We start from the raw sequence: 26,643 nt of genomic DNA on the forward strand, positions 1-26,643 counted from the left end.
ATTATTGTCAGAGATGAGAAAATAGAATTTTTTATGAAGTCTTCTTTTAATTCTCAATTTGTGGTTCTCAATCTGCTGTCAGTCAATGATGCACAATGCATAAGTACAGGTACTTTGTGTCATTTTTTACACTTGAGTAATAGCTGTATTGTATACTTAATAGCTCTCTCTATATATATGTGTGCATGTATGTCTGTGTTCATGTGCAAGAGCATGTGCACACAAGTGCATATACACAGGCCTGCACATGCCCTAGCTACCCTTGAACTCCTATTTGATCTAGTCTGGCTGGGAACTCATGAGCCTCCTGCCTCCGTCTCTTGAATACTCTCTTCTATACAAGTCTCAGTAAAGGAGATTCTACACAAGCAATGTCCACTATACAATATCCTTCCCTTAGAAAGCCTTTTGGGAGTATGGCTTTTTATGACCCTGTGGTATAGTTTACATAACTGGAGCATGCGACGAAAGGGAAGCATTTTCACAAGCAATGATTGGGTATTCTGAAATCTTAAATTGAGCAGGAAGAACTTTGACAGTGGCCTAGCACCAAGTCTATGGTCTCACAAGGCCCTTGTATGTGTGAGGTTCAGCACTCTGGGCCAGGGCTCCTTATTCCTTGAAAGTCCTCACTCTTATGCTGAACAGCAATCTCCTGTGTCTCTCCAGCTTTCAGCTTGGCTCACGCTTCTCCAGGGAGGCATGAGCTATGGTTCCAATGGCCCCCACTATTCTAGTCACTTGATTTCTAAGATTTGTATGTTGACAAGAATGGGACTTTGGTTCCAGCTATGAAATGACCGAAAGCTGTGTGTGCCTCTTTAGCTACGCTCTTCTGCTCTTCTGAAAGGGCCGCTCTTCACTGTGGTGGATTGCTGCCCGGAGTCACTTCTCTTTCCTGCCTTTATTTGTTCCTTCTTTTAAATCTACCTTCTGGACAATCATGTATCTCTTAGCTGTGTAGTTTGTGCTAATAAACAGTAGAAAACAGAATCTGGGTGCCTTAGAGTTGGTCCAAGATGAGGCTCACAAAGGCTACATGCGAGACATCTGCCATGCTTCTCTATGTTGGGGTAAAAACATCGGCCACATGCGTTTACTCCTTCAGTTGATTGCTGAGGCTTGCCCTTCCTGGTTATCAGGAGCTTCAGTATCTTCTCTAAGAGGTCTCCTTGTCCTGTCTATGAATCTTGAGCATTTCCTTAGTTCAGAGAGAGCCAAAAAGACAACTGAGTGGCAAGGGTCTACCACTGCTGTTGCTTCTCGTCATCAGTCGGCATCACTGTTGAAGACAGGTCCTGTATAGTTCATGGGAAACTGGACAAATCTTACAGAGCTGTTGTACAAACTAGTGAGCAAATTTGACCAATTTGACATTTTATATGAATCACTATGTATACAATCAAAGACTTAGTTGTTTTACTGTGTTATTGGGCCTGGCTTTTATGTCTTACCTATGTCAGGCCTATGTCTGGAATAAATCCGGAGTACCCTAGTAAGCTTTTGGGCTTTGGTAAATGCTGAGGAATAAATAGGGATGCTGGTCCTTTGTAGCCATCTAGATAGTTCAAGGGCCAGTTTGTCCCCATCCTCCCTCCTCCTAGGAGACCCACACATCTTATTTCCAATTGTTCTAAGGTTGGTCTATTGCTTTTACGTGGAGAAAACAAAACCTAATGAGCATTCCTTAGTAGACAAATGATTTGTTCCACTCCTGAAAAGGGATTTTTTAAAAAAAAAAGAAAAAGAAAAGAAAAGAAAAAAATGTAGTCTGAAGTGTTCAGACTGAACAAATATTACCTGAAGTCACAGGAGGTAGCTGGTATTTGCCAGGCCCTCACTAAGTCTTGGTGAATATAGAGTTTAATTACTTTTAATTTAAAATCTGCAATTACCATTATTAATTCGTGGGTGTAGAGGTCATACTTGTACAGAACGACTTTGTGGAGGCAGTTCTCTCTGTCTCCCTTTCCGTGGGTTCTGGGAACTGTGAGCTTAGGTTACCAGACTTGCACGGAAGGTACCTTCCCACACTAAGCCACCTCACTGTTCCTGTAGAGTGTTTAATGCTCAACCCAAGGGTTCTTCTGCATCACTTTGAAAGGCAATCTTCCGGGAAGCAGAGCTACCACTTGTTTAGTTTCACATTGTCCCTGTTCCAAGCATAGTTGTCTTGTATATTACAGAACATAGGCCCTTTCCTTGGCAGCTGCTGTTGCAGGTGCTCCCCTGTGCGCATGCTGCACTCACAAGCACACCCTTGCACTGCACCTAGGATTCTGTCTGTCTTCCATCGCTTCAGGTCTCCCATTTCCCTGCTTCCAAGTCACGAGAATCAACAGCAAACTGCACAGTACCCATAAACGCTATCTTCGTCTTTCAGTAAAGGTTATTTCAAAATTTTCTCTCTGTTTAAATGCCACACCTTCTTAATACACCTTCCTTATGCTATGACAATGCTTTGTCTAATAAGATTTGTGACCAGTACATAAAATATTTCTAAAGTCGTTTATTTTAGATCATCTGATAAAGATTCACTGTTTGTATAAACACATAAGTGAAATGACTATGCATGGTGGAGTGCACATATAATCCAAACATTTGAAGAGTACAGCAGGAGGATTATGAGTTCCAGGTTAGCTTAGGCTGTCTAGCAAGTTACAGCTAAGCTGGCCTAGAAAGATAGTAAGACTCTATCTTTAAAAATACCCACAATAGCAAAAACAAACCAGAAACAAGTAATGAATCATTAATGGAAGATATTCCCATTTGGGTCTAGAGAGATGGCCCAGCGGTTAAGAGAACTTGCTGCTCTCCCAGGAGACCTAGGTTTGGTTTGCAGTACCCTTGTCAGGAGGCTCACAATTGCCTGTAACTCAGGTGCAGGAGATTGACTGCCCTCTCCTGGCTTCCGTGGGCTCCTACAAGCATGTGGCTTATTCCCCCCACAGACATGGGCATGATGAGCACACGCACAGGCACATAAAGACACTCATTTGCAACCACTTTACTACTTTGGGTTGTGTTGTCAGAATGCACTCATTAGTCGTTTTTCTTGGTTGTATGGAGACCTACATTATCTACCATTGTCTAGAGACACGTAGTGCCGTGTGTGGTTTACTGAGTAAGGACTAAGGACAGCAACTGCAGGGACAATAGAGTGGTAGAATGTGCCTATGAGCTCCTCTTCTCACAACAGTTGTGCGAGATAGTGACCCTTTCACAGATGAGACTGAATTCAGAGAAGTTAAAGAACTTGCTTTTAGAAACACACAAAGTCAAAGAACTTTCTCACCACACATATGGCTAGCTCTAACGGGGCAATGTTGGGTTAGCCCTGACTTTCTGTGCCACAAGTATTGGACCCAAGAGTATACCTGCCACAGCTCCAAACAATTCTGGTTGTGACCTGATTTGAAAATATGAGCTTCCCCACTAACCAGGAAATGTAATACTTAATTGGTTTTGTGCCTTCTTGTGCCAGGTGATTATGATAATTTGTTCTTTGTAACTGCTTTACTGAACACATCTTTTAAGAATTGTAATACCCGTTCTTCTTGTATAAAAACCCTCGTTTGAGAGCTGCAAAATACACTCAGATTCAAACTGCAAAAAAAAAAGAAAGAAAGAAAAGAAAATATGCACTTAGCCCGACAGAGTCTACTTTACAATTTTTTTAATGGTACTGGAGATGGTACCCAGGGCTTTGTTAGGCCACCTACCATCTACTACTGTGGAAGATTATAAATTCAAGGTCAGCCTGGGCTACCTGGCAAGCCCTTGTCCCAATACAAACAAACAAGCAAATAAATAAAACAGTCTTTGGGGGAACTTATGAAGGGAGCCATGTATAAGCTAAAGTTCTGGGGAATAGAAAGCAAGCAGAGACTTGACTGTGGTAGAAGGGTGCAGAGGGATGGAAATGGAGCAGAAAGAAGCCCATGCTCGAACAGCCAGGTTGGTGCAGAATTCTTGGCACACTGAGGCCACATTCTGCCTACTCCCTCTTTCCACTTCTGTGCCTTAAAATAAGGCCCCATCTCTTACGCTACCTTTAGTGAGTGTTTTTAGCCGGAAGAGTCTAATTAGTGTGTGCACTCAGTAGGGGCTACGAAGGATATTTGAACACGAGTCTTACAAACACAGATGGAATTCCTGTGCCTCATTCCACATGTTTCTCTGGTCCTTTAGAGCCCACAAAGTTGCCTCAATGTATCTGAGGACAAAAGAGATGGAATCACATTTCCCAATTCTTTTCCCCAAGTCTTGGTTTGCTTCCAGAGTCCTGAAGGACAGGTGGGAGGTTCGGAAGTCTCAGGCAGCTAACTGGGAGATCTCCAGACAAAACTACAGCAGGATTCCTACTGCAGAGCGGAAGGTGGTGTGAATGGGGCTATAGGATAGGGGCCAGGGCAGGGTTCTGCCTGTGTCTTGGAGAACATGGTCTCATCAAGAGCAAGGACTAACTTCCAGGCATGAAGGTACATGCCTGCTAGCCCTGCACTCGGGAAGACCGGGCGTGGGGATTCTGAGTTCAAGGTCAGCTCGGGATATATAACAAGCCCAAGCCCCTATCTTTAAAAACCATTTTTTAAGGGCAAGGATAGGCTAGTCTTATCTGTACATCTTACCTCAGATTTTAGTATAGCACCTGACATCTATATGGGTGAATGAATGAGTGATTAAAGAAATATGAATGAGTGAATGGCAGAAGTAAGCCACATCCCCTGCTCGAATGTCTAGATCCGTCCTCAATCAAATCTTCCCAAGCTAAGGACTAGTACCTGTCTCCAGCTCTGATAAGCAATTCGTGCAGTGCTGTGCCCGGTGTTTACAGTGACAAGTGAACCTTGGCTCGGAAAACAAAACCAAAGCACCCAGGAAGATTTTAGTGGGGACTGTGGTAATGACATAGCTCAAAGCCTGCAAACGGACAACTCTGGATTGCCCTGTTTACAAAAACACCACCCGCTTTGTCTTCCTCTTCATTTTAAGAGGCTGACTAAAAAATGCAGGGCCACTTCCTGGGCAAGCTTCCAAGTGACTGCATCTTTCTCACAGCGTTCCCCAGAGTGTCAGCCCAGGCTGCCTGGGGCGGGGCCTCTAGCCATTGGTAGCTGGGGAAGCTACCACAGGAGCAGTTATCTGCAGCCCGCCAGAATTGCTGTGCTTTTTGGCTCTCTCCGGTTGCAGCTATCAGCCTTGGCCTTTGCATTGAAGAGACATCGGCATTTGTGATTGGCCAGGCTTGTGTGTGTGTGCGTGCGTGTGTGCGTGTGTGAATTACAGGAGATGTCGTGCCACGCTTCCGAATATGAGGCTCCTTTCAGCCGAGTGTCCCGGGTGTGGGTGAGTCTAAATATCTGAAGACTGCCCTTGTCGTTTGGAAGATGCTCAAAGCCGGGCATTATGATTTTCCAAGGGCATGACTTAGCATATTTCTTAATCCTACTGAGCCTCGGTTGCCTTTTCTGTAAAATAGGCCCAGGATGATGGTATCCTATGGAAGGATAGGACTGTGTACGCAGCATAGTGTGTTGGGAGGCCAGAAAGAGATGATGGCTCCAGGTCATCTCATCCAGCCCCTGGCATATGGTAGGCACTGCGCAGCTCTAGGACTTCTTTTGATTTTATTTGTTCTTATTTTTTAAGACAGGGTCTTAGTCAGGTTGGCCTTGAACTCTCCATCCTCCTGCCTCAGCCTCCTGCGTGTTGGGATTACGTGTGTGAGTCACCATGCCGGACTTGCTCTTAATATGCCTGATGCATCAGTTAAAGAGGAGGGGGAAGGGACTGTGCCCACGCTTGGTTTCTAGGAGCGCAATGTTGCTCTGGCAGGCCCGTCAGATGTATTCCACTACTTCCCCTAGCCCCTTGGGCCTCACTCCTTGAAGCCTGATCCATTGGGGGAATATTGAGGAACTCACTGTGATCCCCCTGTCTTGGCCTCTTGAGTTGAACACTTGAACGACAGGTGTGAGCCATCCTGGCCTGCTATGTTATTCTCGGTCATACCTATCTACCAAACAGCACGCTTCAAGGGAGGTTGATGGTGCGGAAGAATTATTTATCAGACAATATTCGTTCCCCTTCTCTCTTTTCTCTTCTAGACCTTGACTGCACCGGCTCCTTTCGCAGATGAATCCAGCTGCCAGTGCCAAGCGCCTCATGAAAAACTAACCATTGCCCAGGCCCGCCTAGGAACACCAGGTGAGGCTGTTGTTCTCATTTTGCAAATGGGCTTCATCTTGACATTTGAAGTATCTCAAAGCATTATGTGAGCAGTGCTCACTTTCAGGGTGGAGTTTTGTGATTCTAGCCCAGCACGAGGACTGTGCACTTTTATTAATGCTGAGGACCAGTTGGGGATGGTCCCTTGCGACTGGTATCTCAGCACTGGGGAGACTGAAGCAGGAGAGCCACTGTGAGTTTGAGGCCACCATGGGTTATATAGTGACTATTCCAGAATATCCTGGGGTGCAGAGTGAGACCCCACTTTTAAAAAAATCAAAAGAGCAATAGTTTGCATATAAATCAAAGTAGCCCAGGCAAAAATGGGGGAGAATATAAATGCTTAAGCCCCGGCTCTGTCGTTTATGAATTCTACAGACTCGGGCAATTCATGACAAAGATCTGGATTCATCTTCTCATTGGCAAAACAGGGACAATGTCTTGCTCCATTGGTTTTTGGTGACAGGTAGATTCTTTTAAAAGTACCACTTTTCAAGGTGTTGAAGAACTAAGCCAGTATAATTGTAACTCTTCTGAAATGTCTTCATTTTACGTTTTAAGTGAGCCCTTAAAAAAAGAGACAGTTCTGTCCTAGAAGTTTATAGCTCCACTCATCCCTTTAGCCAGTGTCAGAAGGCCAGTGGGGGAAGAGATGTAAAAGCAACCATAAATTACCATTTCTGCTTCCCAAGGGCTTTCGTGTTAATTAAAGAGCCAAGCCAATTAGACAGTAAGGAAAAGCCACAGGCACGTGTATGAATGGACAGCTTGATGGTAAGCGACAGCACAGAGACCGGCAGAGTCACGTGGCCTGGAGAGGTGGGGCAAGACCTCAGGGAGGGAGCAGAAGCTAGCTGGTTCTTCTGGGAGATGTTTTGGGTCATGTCTACAGAAAGCAGAAAGTTATTCTGGGACAGGAGAATAGAAACAGTGTAGGAAAGCCCAAGAGACAGTTGTCTAGCAGTAAAGGTAGATCATTCCTTTGATTAGGGTGGAGTGAGAAAGAGGACTAGGCAAGTGAGTTAGGCTTTGAGACATACGATGGCACAACAGAGTGAGGCCGCCACTGCAAAACCCACCAGCCTAAACTTAAAGGAATCAATGGGTAAGGGGCAGTGGATTATCTAATAGTGATTGCCATTTATTAGATATATATAAGGTGCGAAGGTCTTCATGTGTCTCCTGCGATTTTCCTCTCCCAAATCAACATGGCCAGTGCTTTCAGTATTTCACACTTAAGGAAACGAAGGCTTAGCAAGTTTGTGCACTGCGCCAGGTATTTCCGTTGGTCAGTGCCAGGGCTTCTGAACACTGGAGCCTGCGGCAGAATCACCAGGAGCACTTGTGAACGTACACAGGGCTGCGACTCCCCACTGACTCTGTTCACATGGGGTGGGACCCAAGGAGCCGAAGTTCTAGCAACTTCCCAGCTAATGATGCTACTTGGGGAACACCTGTTGAGTAGTAGCACCGGGGGTCGGCTCCAGAACGCTGTAGAGTTTGACCCTCTGAGCCACGACACTCTGCCTCCTTTCTAAGGGCATTCCTCAAAAGTGCTGAGGTCATTCATCCATTTTTATACTTAAGTGTGTAAAGAATCCCACAAAGGGGCTGGAGAGATGGCTCAGCAATAAGAGCTCTTCCAGGGGACCCAGGTTCAACTCCTAGCGCTCACATGGTAGCTCCTAACTGTCTATAACTCCAATCCCAGCCGATCTGATGTTCCCTTCTGACCTTCATGGGCATCTGCATGCACACGGTACACATACAGACAAGCAGGTGCACACACATAAATCCTATAATAAAAATAATCCTTGAAGGAGTTTCCCTAGTCTCCGCCATTCCTCTGACCTCAGACCAGGAATAAGGGGTGTCCACCTGCATCTTTAACAAACAGCCTGGAGGATACTTAAGTTGGTGCTTAGAGAGGACATACTGAGAAATACTGGCCCAGCAAAAAATGTCAAATGAGTTTCAAAAGAAAATTCCGGTGTGTAGGCTTTATATCACTCTGATAAACTACCTGAGGAGGAGTTAGGAAGAGGAAAGATTTAGTTCGGCCTCACCTCCTTGTTTCCACTACCTCCCAAGAGAATTGTGGTCTGGGAACCACGCTTTCAACAAACGAGCTATGTGGGCCATGAGGGTGGGGGCAGGCGAGGTGAAGAAAGACTCAAATGGAAACAACAACATGGCAAACAGAACTGACCTGAAGTTAAAGGATAAGATTCAAATGCGAGCAGAAAAGGACCTTAAGTTTCTGTTCTACTTGATAGGCTGTCCTGTCCCCTATCTCCTCTAATCTTTGAAAAATCCCAGACTAGAGAACTGGTGTATGACATAACTGAGCGGACCTAGGACTTCCAATTCTTTTTGCCTCAAACCACTACTTGAGTCAGTTGAAGGGCCTTCCAGGTGAAGTGCTGACCTCAGCTAGCCTTGGGGCTGAATGAAAACAGGCTCAGGCCTGGCGCTGGAGGCCAAAGGTGTAGGCCTAAAGCTGTGTGGATACAGCAGAAAAACAATGCTTTCATTGTAACTGTTTGCTCTGCATTTTCAACTTCTCTCAACTCTCTCTGTCTCTGTCTCTCTCCCCCCACCCTCCTTCCCTCCGTCTTTGGCCCCCCCTTCCTTTCCCATCCCCCCCCCCCCCCTTGAAGAGACCAGGAAACCAGGTTCCTCTCTTTGCCTTAGGAGTTTCCCAGTCAGGAAGTTGCTGACACATTGCAATTTTAAAAAGTGATCTTACTGCAAAATCAACTCTGCAGATAGTCTTCAAATTTACTAAATGGCCTTTTCCCCAGTAATTATGTCATCTTTCTTCACTTTTCTTCCTCTCTGCTTCCTGAATTCATTTATCCTGATCACCTCTGAATCATTAACAAAAAACTTCCACAAAACTGCCATCTGCTTTCTTGTGGCATTTAGATCTTAAAACAAATTTTCCTCAATTGAATCGCAATTGAATAAGAGCATTGAAATCTGAGCTCCCTCATTAGACAGTTTGTTATTTCAGGGCATTTTCTGTTTTACTGCGACTTATTTAGAATACAGTATAATCCTGCGAAAGCAATTCTGTTTGTTCAAAATAGGATATAATTGAAAATAGTTGCAGTTCTCAATTTGACATAAAAATCTCCATATTTTTTATTGGAGAAATTTAATTTATTAGCAACATTGTACCATCTGAATCTATTAATGTAATATTTCTTTATGTTCTAAATTAATGAGGTTGGGTTATATCAATAACTAATCACAATTTTAAATCTAAATCCTAAATCATTTAATAGAACTTTGCAATGGTTCCTTTTTTTTTGATTCCTCATTTTTTTTTTTTGGTGTGTGGTGCTGACGTTTGGATTCAGGCCCTTGTGCATGCGAAGCAGACACTCTACAATGAGGCCATACTCCATCCCTTAAATATTTTATTTGATAGCATTAATATAATAAATGCTTATATTTTTAAAAGCCAGTAGGATTCTTAGGTTTATACAGAAAATCAGCAGGCTGGTGAGATGATTCATGCTGCATTGTCATGATGACTGATTTGGAGCCCTGAAACCCAGTAGGAGTGAACTGATTTCTGACATTATCCTCTCACTTCCACATGCACACTGTGACATGCATCCATGTACTCTCTCCTTTTGCCTCCTACTCCTTCCTCTTCCCCACTCCTCCTCCTTGGCCATCAGGATGATGATACCAAAGAACAATTTTGGTTCCTTTTTTTTTTGATTCCTCATTTTTTTTTTTGGTGTGTGGTGCTGAAGTTTGAACTCAGGCCCTTGTGCATGCGAAGCAGGCACTCTACAATGAGGCCATAAGAACCAAAATTGTTCTTTGGTATCATCATCCTGATGGCCAAGGAGGAGGAGTGGGGAAGAGGAAGGAGTAGGAGGCAAAAGGAGAGAGTACATGGATGCATGTCACAGTGTGCATGTGGAAGTGAGAGGATAAAGGAACCATTTTGTGCCTACTTTATACACTATGTTGGTGAAACCCAACCACTCAGCATTAGAAGAAAAAATGGGTCTCTGGTCTGCCTCAGCAATAGCATCCTACAGGACTAGAAAAGACTAGAGTACTGATTGGTTGTTTCTAACCCAGAGCACCAACCCTATATACAGCCTATATACAAAATTGATACATTGACTGCCTTCTCTTTTGGGCCACATTCCCCTTTTCTCTCTCCTTCTCTTTTTAAATTATAAACTGGTTGACCTTTTAGCTCAGGCTTCTTATTAACTCTTATATCTTACATTAACCCATAATTCTTGTCTGTGTTAGCCACATGGTGTGGTACCTTTTCTAAGTAGGGCATTCTCATCTTGTTTCCTCTATGTCTGGGTGATGACTCCCCTTTTCTCTTATACCACAAAATGCTGGGACACATTTTGCCTTCTGAGGTGAAATGAGCCTATTTCTGGCATGAAAACATTCCCATCACAGCTCACATAAGCCACCAAAAGACAGAAAACTGAGCAACAATCTGAGCACAGAGAAGATACCAAACCATCACTGTCTTTGAGAATAGGACTCAGGTCTTTCTTCAAATTCTTCCATTCCTGAGGCCTTGATGTTCCCAACAAATATGTGAGAAAGTGTAGGAACTTTAAAAGCTATATCCAAATAAACATGGTTGCATGTGGTGGCACTTGCCTTTATCCCAGGACTCAGGAGGCAAAGAGAGACACATCTCTGTGAGTTCAAAGCCAGTCTGGCCTGCACAGTGAGTTCCAAGCCAACCAAGCTTTCATAGAAAAATCCCATCTAAAAAATTAACATGAAGGCTGGAGAGATGGCTCAGAGGTTAAGAGCACTGGCTGCTCTTCCAGAGGTCCTGAGTTCAATTCCCAGCAACCACATGGTGGCTCACAACCATCTGTACTGAGATCTGGCGCCCTCCTCTGGTGTGTGGGCATACATCAAGGCAGAATGTTGTATACATAATAAATAAATAAATCTATAAAAAAATTAACATGAAAAACAGAGTTTGCAGAAAAAGATTAAAAGCCTGTTCTTACCCCGCCACTGCCATCATCCAAGGGACTGAGCCTGTATGAAATAAAGCCTCAGATACAAATGAGAGGGGAGGGAACTTCAAAAAGACCATATGCTACATGGTTGGATACTTTGGGGTCTCTATTCAGCACATTAGTTCATTACCATTCTTTTTCTAAAATATTTTATTTATTTATTATGTATACAATATTTTCCTACACACTAGAAGAGGCACCTGATCTCATTATAGGTGGTTGTGAGTCACATGTGGTTACTGAGACTTGACTTGGGACCCCTGGAAGAGCAGTCAGTGCTCTTAACCTCTGAGCCATCTCTCCAGCCCTTCACTTCCATTCGTGAGGGTGATTTTTCCTTTCTTAATAATCATCTATTTCTATTCCATTCTCCACTTAAAATGCATGACTACTTCTCCATCCATCTTCCTGGTGGCTGACAGGATTTCTCCCTAAACTCTAAATTATCCTCAGGTCTCCTTCCAAGTTATTTCTATAATCTTTAATTGACAAGATAAAGAACTCTAAAAGGGAATCTCAGTTTTCCCAATAACAGGTAAACTCCACTGGTTCAGATATTGGTGTGGGATAAGGCTCTTGTACACTGTAAAGATTTGTCACTTGTATTAGTTTAATAAAATGCTGATTGGCCAGTAACCAGGTAGGAAGTATAGGCAGGGAAACCAGACTAGGAGAATTCTGGGAAGAAGAAAGGCAGAGAGTCAGTCACCAGCCAGATGTAGAGGAAGCAAGATGAGAATGCCTTACTGAGAAAAGGTAACAAGCCGCATGACTGAACATAGATAAGAATTATGGCTTAATTTAAGTTATAAGAGCTAGTTAATAATAAGCCTGAGCTAATTGGCCAAACAATTTATAATTAATATAAGCTTCTGTATGTTTCTTTGGGACTGAATGGCTACAGGACTGGGCAGGACAGAAATATTGTCGACATGACATCTAGAGTCTATCTGAGGCAGGACAGAAATATTGTCGACAAGACATCTAGAGTCTATCTGAGGCAGGACAGAAATATTGTCGACAAGACATCTAGAGTCTATCTGAGGTGCAGAGAACTGCCAGTGCTCTCTTTATCTTCCTCGGAAGATAACACTATGTGTTGGGTTCTTAATTTTTTGTTGTATTTTGACACCTTTAGAAAAGTCTATTTTTAAGAAGTCAATTTCATGCACTAATGTTAAACTGATAACGTGTGGATATTGTGTCTTCTGTAGGCAAACTTATAGCACTGTACTGATGAAAGGTCTGGGACTTCCTTATCCTGCATTTGTGTTAACCCTGTCTCTTTCTTCCACAGTTGACAGGCCTGTTAGAGTGTATGCAGATGGCATATTTGACCTCTTCCACTCAGGTCATTCAAGGGCACTTATGCAAGCAAAAACACTGTTTCCCAACAGCTACTTGTTGGTAGGAGGTAAGAAGTGCATTTTCTTTCTCCAGACCCTTCCTTATAATATGCTTCCTGAAAAATATCCCTTTCAGATGTCCATCAATAAAATCTGACATTGTTAATGTTTCAAGTTCAGCCTATACCTCCTTACTTGTTCACTACTTGAAATTTAAAATGACATTTAAAACTATAGGAGAAATTACATCATGATATTGTGTACCATTGTAACACACACACACACACACACACACAGAGAGAGAGAGAGAGAGAGAGAGAGAGAGAGAGAGAGAGAGAGAGAGAGATTAATGATACTGCCAAGGGTAGCCACCTCATATTTTCCATTAATGCCTTTCTACTGGTATTTGTGACATGATCCAATTAATGCTTCTAAAGTTTTCTAGAGGATGAAGGAAAAAGTAGTATTATTCTGATTTCAAATCTTGGAGAACTAGAAGGGTTTAGGATGATTGGTGGAGCACAAGTTGTCTATTTTACTTGTGTGTGACCTGTAGCACTTAGGACAGCGTCGTGCTAATAAGAGAGGCCTATCTATTTGTACAACGAAGTACAGTGTAATAAGGAAATGGAGATTTATACATCCAGAGCATCTTGTTTCACAATGAAGGAGCTGACATACTTCTGAAGAGTATAGAAAGAGAAACATGGCTTGATGCGGACTAACATTTCATCCTCCAGAAGGCTTAGCTATTCCAGTTTTGGTGAGAATGTAGCATTTGACTGTGAAGACTTGCACGTTGCTTCTGTAGCTCTTGAAGCAGTACATCCGTTTAGTTTCATATCCATCTGCTGGGATCAGTTTCTGTGGTGCTGCACTGGACTAGGCACCTCGAGATCTCCAAGAGGGAAAAACACGTACAGCCAGGACATTCTAGCATCTAATATCATGTTATATTATGCAAGTATTAAACTACTTTCTTGTGATTTCAGAGGGAAAACTTGCAGATTTTGCTAAGGGGGCTAACCATGTGACTATTGGATGGAATTCTTTGACACAATGGTAAAAGCAATGGCTAATAGGCAAGTCATATGAAGGGACCCAAAGGAGAAACTATTTTGTCCCCACTTACCTTTGTCCTGTCTCCAGAAAGAGTATTGCCACTTGGAATCTTCTGGGCTACTTGGAGCCCTGGGAAGACGTCTGCAGCTTGTGGGCTCAAGTCATTTAGAGGATCTGAATTCAGATGTGGTTTGGTATGGGTAGGTCACAATTTACTATGTGACCTGTGGGTCCACCTGAGTGTATATATATATATATATTGAACAACGTTGTGATGACATTTAAACTCTTTAACATTCCACACAGAGCCAGATATGCTGGTACATAACTGTAATCCCAGAACTGGTGAGGTTAAGGTAGGAGAATCATGAGTTTTAGGCTAGCCTGGGCTATGTAGCAAGTTGCAGGCCAGTTTGAGCTACTCAATAAAACCTGCATATCTAAAAACAATGAAATTTGGTTAAATAAAGTTGTTTCTCAATCACTTAAATGCTTCCAGTGGAATCTAAAAACTTTGAAGTGTGCCATTATACATTTACAGAATAAAAAAAAGTAATTTTTGAATACTTTATAAATTTCCCTTTTTCTCCTCAAATTTGTTCTTGCCTGTAATATTCCTAGTGTGATACTTCAGTGCTTGTAAACCTTTAGTTGCCTCTGTCATAGTCTCTAGAAGAGAAATATGTGTGTATCTCAGAGTACAACCAAGTACCACAGAATGCATTTTCATAAGTGATCATTAAGCATAAAGATAAATTTGATCAGCAATTTTGTTCTTAAAATGAATAGGATATTCTTATTTATGGATGTACCTGTGGGTGAACAAAACTTATTGCCAGACTGAGGCAAAGTATAACAAGAATGTTGTTTATGTTTCCATTACTGTACTAAGTATTGAAATATTGGTTCCCACAAATGTCCAGGTAGGAATGCAAGGAGTTGGTTAAAGTGATATCACTCAGCTCCTTGAAGTATTTTCCCTAACTCACAAAAACAATTTTATTATTATTGTCACAAAAGCAGTCTTATTTGTTTGTCGCAAAGAATGGACTGAAAATGGCTCTGACCTGCAAAGAGATTTGTTATAAGCTTTTAGAATCATTTGTTCTTTCCCTCTATGGGAATTTATAACAATAGGTCTTATCAAGAATTATCAAACGGCTCTTAATTATCACCCTTATGTCTTTACTTGAAAGCAACTTATTGAAGCAGATACATGCAAAATGAGAGAGAAATGGAAGTATTGGTAATTGTGTTACACCATTGCTGATCTAACAATTGCTGAAAGAATGTCTTTTTGTATTTACTTTTAAAACATTTTTTTAAAAAAAATCAAAGTGTTGGGGTTGGGATTTTAGCCTACTGAATTTGCAGAACATACCTTCTAATCTAATTGGCAAAATGAGTCCTGTAGACAGATTTTTCTTTGGGCCACCAGCTCACAAATAATGGCATGGAGACTGATTATTAATTATGAAAGCTTGGCCCTAGGTTAGACCTTTCCTCAACTCGCTCTTATAATTTAACTAACCCATATTTTAATCTATGTTTACCTTGTGGCTTGGTTACCTCTGATCTGTACTATATATTTAACTTCTTTAGAGTTGGCATCTCTCTACCTCTCTTCTTCCCAGAGTCCTCTCTGTCCCCAGAAATCCCACCTAACTTCTTCCTGCCTAGCTGTTGGCCATTCAGCTTTTTACTAAACCAATCACAGCAGTATATCTTCACAGAATATACAAATATTCCACAACAGAGCCCTTGCTATCAGATTTACTAAAATATGGAAACCAACATAATGGCTTTTAATTCAACTATATTAATACATTCCAGGAAGCCTTATGAAAAAGACTGAGAAATGATCATAACATATATTATATAAAATAAATCATTTAAGATAAAATAATAAAATCAACAAATGTTATAAACAAGACAATGAGCCAGCATCCTTAATTTTTTGCAATGTGATACAATTCACAGATAAGATTATGGGATATTTATGCAAGGAGAAATATAGATTTTTTAAAGAATTATTTTCCTATTTTAAAGATGTGTACATATATGTGGGGGTGGGGAAAGGAGTGTGCACCTGAGAGCAGGCACCTGTGGAAGCCAAAGGTGTTGCATGTCCCTAGAGCAGAAGTTACAGGTGTTTGCAAGCCCGGTTGTAAGCCAGGTGATAAGGATGCTGGGAATCAGGAGCAGTACTTGGTCTTAACTGCTAAGCCATCTCTCCATTCTGCTTGCCCCCCTCCCTCACCTTGGAGACAGAGTCTCACACGAAAAATTTTTTTTTCAGTTTTGGTTTTTAGAAACAGGGTTTCTCTGTGTAGTCCTGGCTATCCTGGAACTCGCTTTGTAGAAGAGAGTGACCTCGAACTCCACCTGCCTCTGCCTTTCTAGTGCCAAGGTTAAAGGTGTGTGCCAGCACCACCACCCAGTGAGAAATATGTTTTTTAAAGGCATGTTATTCTGAGCTACGCATAGTGGTGCACACCTTTAATTCCAGCACTTGGGAGACAAAGGCAGGTGGATCTTTGAGTTTGAGGCCAGCCTGGTCTACAGAATGAGTTCTAAGACAGCCAGAGATTCACAGAGAAACCCTATCTCAAATAAATAAATAAACAAAACAAAGTAAAATAAAAGGCATGTTAGTCATTCTTTAAACAGTGTGTGTGTGTGTGTGTGTGTGTGTGTGTGTGTGTGTGTGTGTGTTATTGTAATGTTTGGCTTTCAGGAATAATTCTATAAAATCAAATATAAAAATCAGAAATAATTATCTTTATTAGGTACCATGATTAAAAGTTTCCTACCTATTTAAAGAGAGAAAGAGGCATATTACTAAAAACCAATTGTAAGTAACTTAATTTTTATCATGAGGAGGTAGGAAAGAAACATTTTAGAAGGTGAAATTCAGTAAAGTCTATCTCTAAATGAAATATTTTATGATGGGAATTAATAAAATAGGTTTTTATCTTCCTTTAAAATAATGCATGTAAAAGATAATGTAATGCATATAAAGATATACCCAAGCCTTTATTCCAGTGTATCTTAAAAATTTTACAATTCTGGAAATATCCCAGATATATTTTTGAGATCCAGCCCATACAGCTCTGGCTTATTAAAGTGATTTTGAAGTGAATAGCTGGAAAAAGTGCTTACTCTTAACTACAAGAGAAAAGCCATTTTTAGGATTCAATATGAGTGTTGAGAATAGCTGGGAAAAGGCTTACCATTAACTACCTGAAAAAGCTATTTTTCACATTCAATATTTCTTTCCAGTGCTCCTTTTGCTTTTTGAATTCCTGGACTTTGCCCCTCAAGATCCATGTGTTCTTTGATAATACATGAGAGAAGCAGAAGCAAAATTGTTAGGCCAAAATTTGCATCATTCTCCATTCTACTCTGTTTGCTTCCTAACACCAGCTTTCACCTGTAATAGAAATGTGTGTGGGAGGGAAAGACAAGGAGGCACTAGAGCAGTGGTTCTCAACCTGTGGGTCGCTACCCCTTCACAAGCTGAAGGACCCTTTCACAGGGAGTGCACAGCAGATAGCCTGTACCTCAGATATTTACATTGCGATTTGTAAGAGTAGCAAAGTTACAGTTACGAATTAGCAAAAAAAAAATTGTAAGGTTGGAGTCAGCACAACATGAAGAACTGTATTAAAGGGTCACAGCATTAGCAAGGTCTTTAAGGTTTGTGCTACTGTGTTGCTCCTCTCCCTTTGCAACGCTCCATAGTGAGGTTTGCATGAGCCTCTTTCCTAGCTGCGATGAAGGCAGTTTCAGATCTAAAGACTTTCTCTGGCATATTCATTTTAAGAAATTATACTGCCAGAAGTTGATGTTCTGGACATTGGCTCCTTTAAAGCTCCCTGTTCTCAAGTACCTGGTCACCTCTGCAGGCCCTTGAGGCTCTGTGTACCCGGTACAAGGAGTCCTTTGTCTTCGATTATGTTTTCCGAGTGCCACAGGCTAACTTAACAGCAGACTGCTCTAGCCCGAGGAAAGTTAGGGCACTGCAAGAAAAGCTATTCTGTCTCGTTGGTTGAATGGGTGACTCTCAAGTTTATGTGTGAACAAATAAAGAGGCTTGTGGCAAACTGCAAGGGTGGGTCCTACTAATTACATCTGCTGTTTCCTCCAGTGATGCTAAGCTAAGGTTTCATTCACAAAACCACTGCGTTTGTCCAAGTACACGGACAACTTCTTGGTGGCAGTCTTTGGTGTTCAGCAGAAATTATTTATTTATGTGTGTGTGTCTGTGCATGCATACCCATGCAGACATGTGTGCACCATGGCACATGTGTGGAGGTCAGACGATCACTTGCAGGAGATGGTTCTCGCCTTCTACCATAGAGGTCTCAGGAATTGAACTCAGATTGTCAGGTGTGGCCTCAACTGCTCTTAGCTGCGGAGCCACTTCACTGGTCTCCAGAGATAATGCATTAAAGGACCAGAAGCTAGAAATGCTGAGGTTTACTTTTCAGCTTGAGTAACAGAGACTTCCATATTTTCATTACGATTACAATACTTGCATGTATAATTTTAAGCACACAACCAGTAAAGTTTGGAAAATTTTTTCTGTACAATCTTACCATGTTGGCAGCATTTTAATAAACTGAGAATATCTACTTACAAAGTACTGTTTAATCCATTTTTAATATTAAGGTGTAGCTCAATAAATTAAAATTTTTCAGCAAATAAGATTTCTTTAGGCCTAAACATTTTTCTTTTTGATTTATTTATTTATTTTTATTTTCTATGCATTGGTGTTTTGCTTGCATGTATAGCTGTGTGAGGGTGTCAAATCCCCTGGAACTAGAGTTGCAGGTGGTTGTAAGCTGCCATGTGGCTGCTGGGAATTGAACCTGGGTCCTCTGGTAGAACAACCAGTGCTCTCTTATCCACAGAGTCAAGCCTGAACATTTTTTTAAAGGGTAAGTCTCACCAAACACCAGCCTCTCCCTCAAGCAAAGGGAAGAACTTAAAGCCTGCACCCAGATGTGAACACTGATTACTAGAGACATTCATCCCACATCTCTCTAGGTTTTGCCACTAGCCCTGCTTCTTGTGGTTTCCATAGACATTTGACCTTTTGCTCACTGCTTGAAGGAACCTTCTCTTCTGTTACCTTCTCCCCTATACAAGTCTGCCAAGGAGCTGTAGCCAGGAAGCCAATGTCCTCCAGCATCCTGATCATTAGCACTTCGCCATGGGGTTTGTAGCCAGAACCCAGACAAGCAATTGGAGTTAGGGTAAGGGAAAGAGAGCACAAAGACGAAAGCAATAGTTCTCCTAATGGCCCTATATTACTACTATTATTAATAAATGGCTAATATTTTCAAGCATCACTCTTCGTTCATGTGGATCATCAAACTGAGTTCTCAAAATTTCACCCTATTCCAAAGACCAGACTATTAGAAGAACTTTCCCTGTAGGAGAGGAGCAGAGCCGGGATTAGAATCCGAGTCTTTGGGGGTTCCAAATCCAAGTCCTATGCTATTTTTTTCTCCTGCAGGGTGCTTCACTGGGAGCACAGTGAGCTGCCAGGCTAGGTTAGCGGCAGCCGAGCTTCCAGAGAGTGCCATGAATTCATCCATGGGATCCCACCGCTTGGAGTCCTCCATCTGGTTGTCAGAGTACATTTGCCAAGGCTCAAGGACAACAATGCTACTTTGGGCGTAATTAGTGTTTAGACAATACGGGGTTGGCGCGCTCAGCTGCTTCTTGAGGTCACTCCCGAGTGTGAGAGAAGCTGTGTGTTGCCACAAACAGGATGTTTGTTTTCTTTGCGCTCTATCGGGAGGCCATTATCGTGGGCGTGTAGAACTCAGGTGCAGTTCAAAAAGGTGGGATCTGTGTCAGACCTAGTTTTGGGCTCTCTGAAAGATAAAACTGACAGATCTGAAGTCCATTTCTACTCAGCATGATTCCTGATGGAGTTAGTATCTTATTAAAGTTCTGGGAGAATATTGAAAAACTCCTAGGTCTAGTTGTAAATAGAATAGTCTGGCCCATATATGGTTCCTATGTATGGAATCAAAAGCTGATACAATCAGTGAGTCAATGCATAGTAATTATGGCCCTGCTACCTGCCCCCCCGCCACACACACACACCCTCTACTGCCTCTGAGCACGTGGACCCTTTAGAGGCAAGCTGGTCTCTTCGCTCAAGTTGTTCCTATTATGCCTCAGGGGACTTGCACGTGTTATAAAGGATCAGAATCCTGTATGAAGCTTGTCAAAGACAAGCTGAGTGGATCTCACCAGAGACCCATGGAATTAAGACTCCCGAGGAGCACGTGCGTGCACACACACACACACACACACACACACACACACACAGAGAGAGAGAGAGAGAGAGAGAGAGAGAGAATCTTTTAAAAATACTCATTAGATTTATTTAACCATGTAAAGAAGTGCTGCCTCTAGGTTACGCTGGCCAGCTAAAGAACATTGCATGATACATGTAGCTGTGGCAATATGCTACAACAGACATAGCCATTATAGACTGGTTTTCACTCCAGGGTGACTTTTTTTTATTACATTTATTTATTTATTAAGGATGTCTGCCTCTTCCCCGCCACCGCCTCCTATTTCCCTCCCCCTCCCCCATCAAGTCCCTCTCCCTCATCAGCTCTAAGAGCAATCAGGGTTCCCTGCCCTGTGGGAAGTCCAAGGACCGCCCACCTCCATCCAGGTCTAGTAAGGTGAGCATCCAAACTGCCTAGGCTCCCACAAAGCCAGTACATGCAGTAGGATCAAAAACCCATTGCCATTGTTCTTGAGTTCTCAGTAGTCCTCATTGTCCTCTATGTTCAGCGAGTCCCTTTTTATCCCATGCTTTTTCAGACCCAGGCCAGCTGGCCTTGGTGAATTCCCAATAGAACATCCCTAAAACACTGATAACAAGCAAATTGTTTGGTGGCGCACGCCTTTAATCCCAGCACTTGGGAGGCAGAGGCAGGTAGATCTCTGTGAGTTCGAGACCAGCCTGATCTACAAGAGCTAGTTCCAGGACAGGCTCCAAAACCACAGAGAAACCCTGTCTCGAAAAAAAAAAACCAAAAAAAAAAAAGCAAATTGTTTTCCCATTTGATTGAAAGGACTGTAAAATCCCACACACGGACAAAGGGAGCAATGTTGGCCCATAGGCAACACCCCTGCTAACTGCTTCTACTTTACTTCCTTTGCTGCACACTCAGCTGTACAGTCTTAAAGACTGCACCATGGCTTTGATGTTGGCCCTCTGTAAGTGACCAAAACAAAGTGGTTTTGGTCAACTGACATTGACTCCTCTGAGATCTTCAAAACAGAGAGAAATGGCTTTCGGAGTCAAAGGATCATAGTGAATTAATGGGAGATAAATAAGTGATCACACCGGTATTTTTATCTTTTGAGACAGGGTCTCAGGATGTAGCCCAAGCTGAACTAGAGCCCACTATGTAGACCAGGCTGGCCTGGAACTCATAGAGATCCTCCTGCCTCTGCCTCCAGAGTGCTGACTCAGACACCATTCTATTTAATAAGCTCCATGGGTGATTCAGCCATGCAGCGATGTTTTGATCACTTAAACTGCTACAACAGAAAGCATCTCAGGAAGTATTTACAGAGGATATGAACATATAGGAGCTATGTAGCTTTTTTGTGTGTATACCTCCAGATTCATTAGTCTCATGTACATATATGTGTTGTTAAAGTGTACCTGCTGATAAAAATTTATTTATTGAGCATCTTTATGCATCAGACACCGTTAATGTACTCAAGAAATCTTTGTTAAGAACCTACTATGGCCAGGCACTATTCATCAGAAGCTGAAACAGCCACACTGGCCATGGTGATGTACACCTATAATCCCAAAACCTCGAAGATTGAGGCAAGAGGACCTCAAGGTAAAAGTCAGCCTGAGCTACACATTGAGTTCCCACCTAAAAAAATAAAGTCTATATACTATATAAAACAACTATTTGTGTTTGAGACAGGGTTTTGTTCTGTATCCCAGGCTGGCCTTAAATTCATGATCCTCCTGCCTCAGCCTCCCTGGTCCTGGGATTGTAGGTATATACTGCCAAACCCTGGCTAGACTCTATTTTCTATTGTTAATTTAGAGTATACCTACTTGTTTAAATAGCTTACTGTAAATCATTATTCAGTTTATACGGGCAGCCCTGTGCATCTTGCATTTACTGTGTCTCTTGGTTGCATCAAAAGGCAGAATCTAGTTATTGATCTGTACCATCTAAGTTTGTATAAATGCATGCATCAGTGTTTGCACAGCCATGAAATCAACTAGCAATGCACTTCTCAGAACTTGCCCTTGTTATTAAGAGACATGACTGTTATTGACATAATAATTGTGTATATTTATTAGGTGCAATTTGATGTTTTGATCTATATGTACATGATAGAAATCAAGGTAATTATATAGCAATTATATCCATATGATAACATATCCATCACCTTACCTGTCTCGCTTTTTTGTTGATGTTGTGAGGGTGTCTAGAATCTGTTTTAGCAATCTTAAAGTAGACCACACTTTATTATCAAGTGGTCACCATGCAATGCATGAGATCCCTAAAATGTGTTCCTCCAGTCTAACTGAAACTTTGCATCCTTTGATCGAGAGCACCAGGGTCAGAGGAATATTTCCAGAAATGATAACTTGGACATTAGATGTGCGAAGGAGCTATAAAGGCAAGTTTTCTGGATGCCGAGCATGGCAGGTGGCTACTACTCTGTGGCCAGATTTGGTTCAGGGGACAGAACAGATTTAGTTCCAGAAAAAAAGGTACTTTTGTCTGTAAATGTCACCTCAACCCTTAAGATCAGAGAGTTTACTATGTTTACATAATATTACAAAGGGTGGGAAAATTTCATTACAAGAAGCTGTGAGGGCAACTCTGACCAGTTTCAGCAAGATGCTCAGCAGGACCTGTACTTGTTGTGACCTTTCTTCCTGGTACACAGGAAACATTAGGAAATCTGACTTAGCTAACCAAAATGTAGGCGAGTAAGTATGATTTTTGTTTAGTTCATTTTAAAATAATTTTTTTTTTGAGACAGAGTTTCTCTGTGTGTAGGTCTGGCTGTTCCGGAAGTCATTTTGTAGACCAAGCTGGCCTCTAACTCATAGAGATCCACCTGCCTCTACCTCCCAAGAGCTGGGATTAAAGGCACGCATTACCACCTCTTGGCCTAAAACATTTTTAATAAAGCTTCAAAAGATAAAAAAACCTCACTCCTTTCTAAGGCTGAAGGTAAAGGAAATGACTATTTCCATTTAAGGGCTTTATATCCAGGAAGGACGGGAAGTTATGGGAAGGCTGAACTCTGTTAGATCAGATCTTCTAGTGTATAATTTTCACCTCTCTGTTGTGTAGCTTAATGTGGATGAGAGAGTCATGTGTAGTGACTGGATCTCTATCCAGGGACCTCTCTCTCTCTCCCTTTGCCTTCCTCCCTCCCTCCTGTGTGTGTGTGTGTGTGTGTGTGTCCCTGTCCTAACTGGGTTACTAAGTACAATAATTTTGTGAAAGAATTGGAATTGAAATTGATTGGTCCAGCCTTGATGCAGGCTTCTTGGCTCCTCTTCTCTCTTTCTGTTGTCTCTTCATCTGGTTTCCCATGGCCCTTTCATTTCTGAATAATAACATTCACCAAAGGGTGAGCTAGGAGGAGGAAAAGATAGTAAAGTCACATTAGATAGCGTGCAGAATAATTTTGATAAAGGCCTCAGAAGAGAATGCAGCTATAATTAGCAGTAAAACGAAACTCCGAATTCCTAGTGGATTTAGGTTTGCTTTCCTCTCATAATCCTTTGTTCCTATAACAACAAAGCGAAAACAGCCCAAGTTCACTGATGTCAGGCACCTAGTGAAAGCACACTCCATTTGTTTTGCCTAAGAAACCAGAACGACCACAGGGTGGGTGGCAACAGCATTTAATACCTTTGCCTGTTTCAGTCTGCAGTGATGACCTTACTCACAAGTTCAAAGGTTTTACTGTGATGAATGAGGCAGAAAGATACGAAGCCCTGAGACACTGCCGCTACGTGGACGAAGTCATCAGAGACACACCATGGACTCTCATGCCAGAGTTCCTGGAAAAACACAAGGTACCGCTCTTCCTTCCATGTTCTTCCAGGAACCAGATTAGGGGCTCTGGCTCTGTAACTGAGCCTGCAGGAAACCTGGAGACTCTCCCAGTTTCTGAAAGGGGAAGCTTTAGGAGCTGACATGTGGCGTCACTTGATGTAACACTTCTCTTTTGTCCAGAGCTAAGGATTGCCATCTTCTCCTAGCCTTGGGTGCAGGTATTAGAGCCAGGCTAGCCAGGTCCAAATACTGCCTCCCTCTTTCTCTAAAGAACCATGAGCAAGATTCTTAGCCACTCTGGACTCTGCCACTTCATCTGCAGAACTGCATGAGACTTCTGTCCTCCTTGTGGTACCATTTTAAGGAGCTAATGAAAAAAAATCCAAGTAAAACACTTGGAAAGCTGGCTGTCCATGGCAGGCGCTCCAAGGATGCCATTGTTACTACCATCAACAGCATCATTGTTGGTACTCACACTTACGGGCATCCTTAGGCATGGAACAAATGTACACACATCTTACCTGGGAGGTCAGGGGTGAGGCTTTAAGGAAAGAACTGTATAGCTATGATTTTGTGACTCTGAGGTTCCTACTGACATAAGAATTTTATTAGTTGAAAACATGAGACATTCTTTTGATCTGCATCAAATTATGTTCTTTGTATCTCCCTCCCAGCCCCACACTAGGAGCTATTCTTTCCTTTTATAAGCAGTACAAAAAAAATAAGATTAAGCTGTTCTAAGAATTTTCTTTTCTATTTTTAAATTTGCAATGCAGAAGAGAATAGAGAACACTGATAAATGTGCATGGGTAATAGCAGAGGAGACAATTTCCTGGTGAGAATGAAAAGAAAGGAGGAAAAACTACAATATGGTTTACTACCAGCAATCATACTTTTTTTACTTAGCATATATTGTATATTCAGTATATGACAGGCATTTTAGAGGATATTAATAATGACCATGCTGAATGTCATTTATTATTTACCATATGCCCAGCACTATGCAGAGGACTTTGTTATTATACAAAGTGGGTTCGATGTCATGGCTACCCTGAGTTGTTATTAATATGCACTGAAGAGGGGGAAGTAAGCTTGAGTATGGAGAGAGAATTAGTAACAACAAGGGTAATAAAATAGATATTGAGTGCTTGCCATGCATGGGTTTCTATTTTTAAGCACTGTTACATACCACTTAATACAGAAATTCTTCTTTGAATTTGCACCCCAAAGGGTATTGTCTGGAAGTATTTCGGTTGTCATTGCTAGGGAGTGCCACTGACCTCTAGTGGGTGGAGGTATGAAATGCTGCTCGGCATCTTCCAATGCACAGGACACCTGTACACACACACACACACACACAAGTTTACTTAGCCCCTGCCGGTATTGAGACCGAGGAATCCAAACTTCCTCCTTCCCGTTTATGGGTTTTATAACTTGTAAGTGCTAGGTAGGAATGATACCTTAGAAAATTAAACTATTAATCAAAACTGCTTCTTGAGGTGGACTAAAGGCCCACAGTTAACAGCTTTAAAATCTGGGCCGAGAATGTTTACTTGGTGAGGTAGGGAACAGACATGAGGAGTAGAGGAAAATTGTTCAAGAATGCATATGAGTTACTGTCCCATTGTTGCCACAAAGTACCTCAGCAGAGCAAAGAAGAAAGGGAGGAAGGGAAGCAGGGAGGGAGAAAGGAAGGATTTATTTTGTAAAGTCCAGGGGATGCAGTTCCTCATGACAATGAATGGATGTGTGGAAGCGGAAGCAGGAAGCAGCTGGCCACACTGCATCCAGAGTCAGGAAGCAGAGAGCAGTGAAAGCTTGGGTTCAGCCCACTTTCTCCTTTTCATTTGGTTCAGGAGCCAAGGCCAGAGAATGGTGCCACCCACGTTCAGGGTTGGTCTTGCCCCTCAGTTAACCTAACCAAGAATCCCCCCACAGACATGCTCAGAGATGTTTCCAGGGTGAGACTAGATCTTGTTGAATTGATAAGAAAAATTAGTCACCCCAAGAGGGCAGCCCACCAGACAACAGGACGGCTTGGAGAGGAAGTCCAGATGGAAGTTGGGGTCAACTCAGATGACAGGGACTGCTTCTGTGAGGCTGACCTTGAGGGGCTCTTGATGTTGTCACAGCAGCTCTGATGGAGACGGTGATGGCTTGTTATGCCCAGAGGACAGCGTTCTGGGGCCACATTGGGGTGGAGAGGGGAGGAGTCACCAGCCCTTTCCAAATCTCTAAACCTACCCATCCGCGTCAGTGGTAATTTCCTGTTGGTCTTCCTTCACCAGATTGACTTTGTGGCTCATGATGACATCCCATATTCCTCTGCTGGCTCTGACGATGTTTATAAGCATATAAAGGAAGCAAGTGAGCCATTTTCCTGTCCACTACAGCACGCAGGCAAGCCTAAGACGACAGCTGCTCTGGGCCTACAACGTGTATATGCAGAGTGTTGGGACAGCCGCTGTCACCGGAGCAGCCAGGTCTGTACCATCCTCTTTGCAAGGACTCTCTCAGAACTCAGGAGAACTTGGTAAGAACTGGGGGCCTGCCACCTTTCAGTCGCAACCTTGCTAGCAAGGAGTTCAAAGAGAAGAGATCTCGTGCGCTTCCAACTTGGAAAGCTGCAGAGAAGCTGAGAAAGAGCTGGCAGAGGGGAGGGAGAGAAGACCTGCTCGGTGCATGAGTCCCATCATGATGGGTCAGGGCATGGGGGACGAATACCATCTTAATGTCTGAGCAGCACGACAACTCTTCCTTAAAAACAGCAGCAGACACGTAGACCAGGGATTGGGATCAGCTAAGAGACCCCCAAGGTTAACTGCATTGCTGTTCAAGAACTCCTCAGCATCTGGTAGTAGTTTCCTT

The 26,643-nt window shown here is 42.4% G+C and overlaps 1 pseudogene; it reads left to right on the forward strand.

Annotated features, from left to right (window-relative positions):
• The first annotated feature begins 5,227 nt into the window (after positions 1-5,227).
• Positions 5,228-26,643, forward strand: part of LOC121439037 — a 42,480-nt pseudogene continuing 21,064 nt past the window's right edge.

Source organism: Microtus oregoni, unplaced genomic scaffold, assembly GCF_018167655.1.
Source record: "Microtus oregoni isolate MIOR12 unplaced genomic scaffold, Mior012 000059F_ref0000304, whole genome shotgun sequence".
Classification (NCBI taxonomy): domain Eukaryota; kingdom Metazoa; phylum Chordata; class Mammalia; order Rodentia; family Cricetidae; genus Microtus; species Microtus oregoni.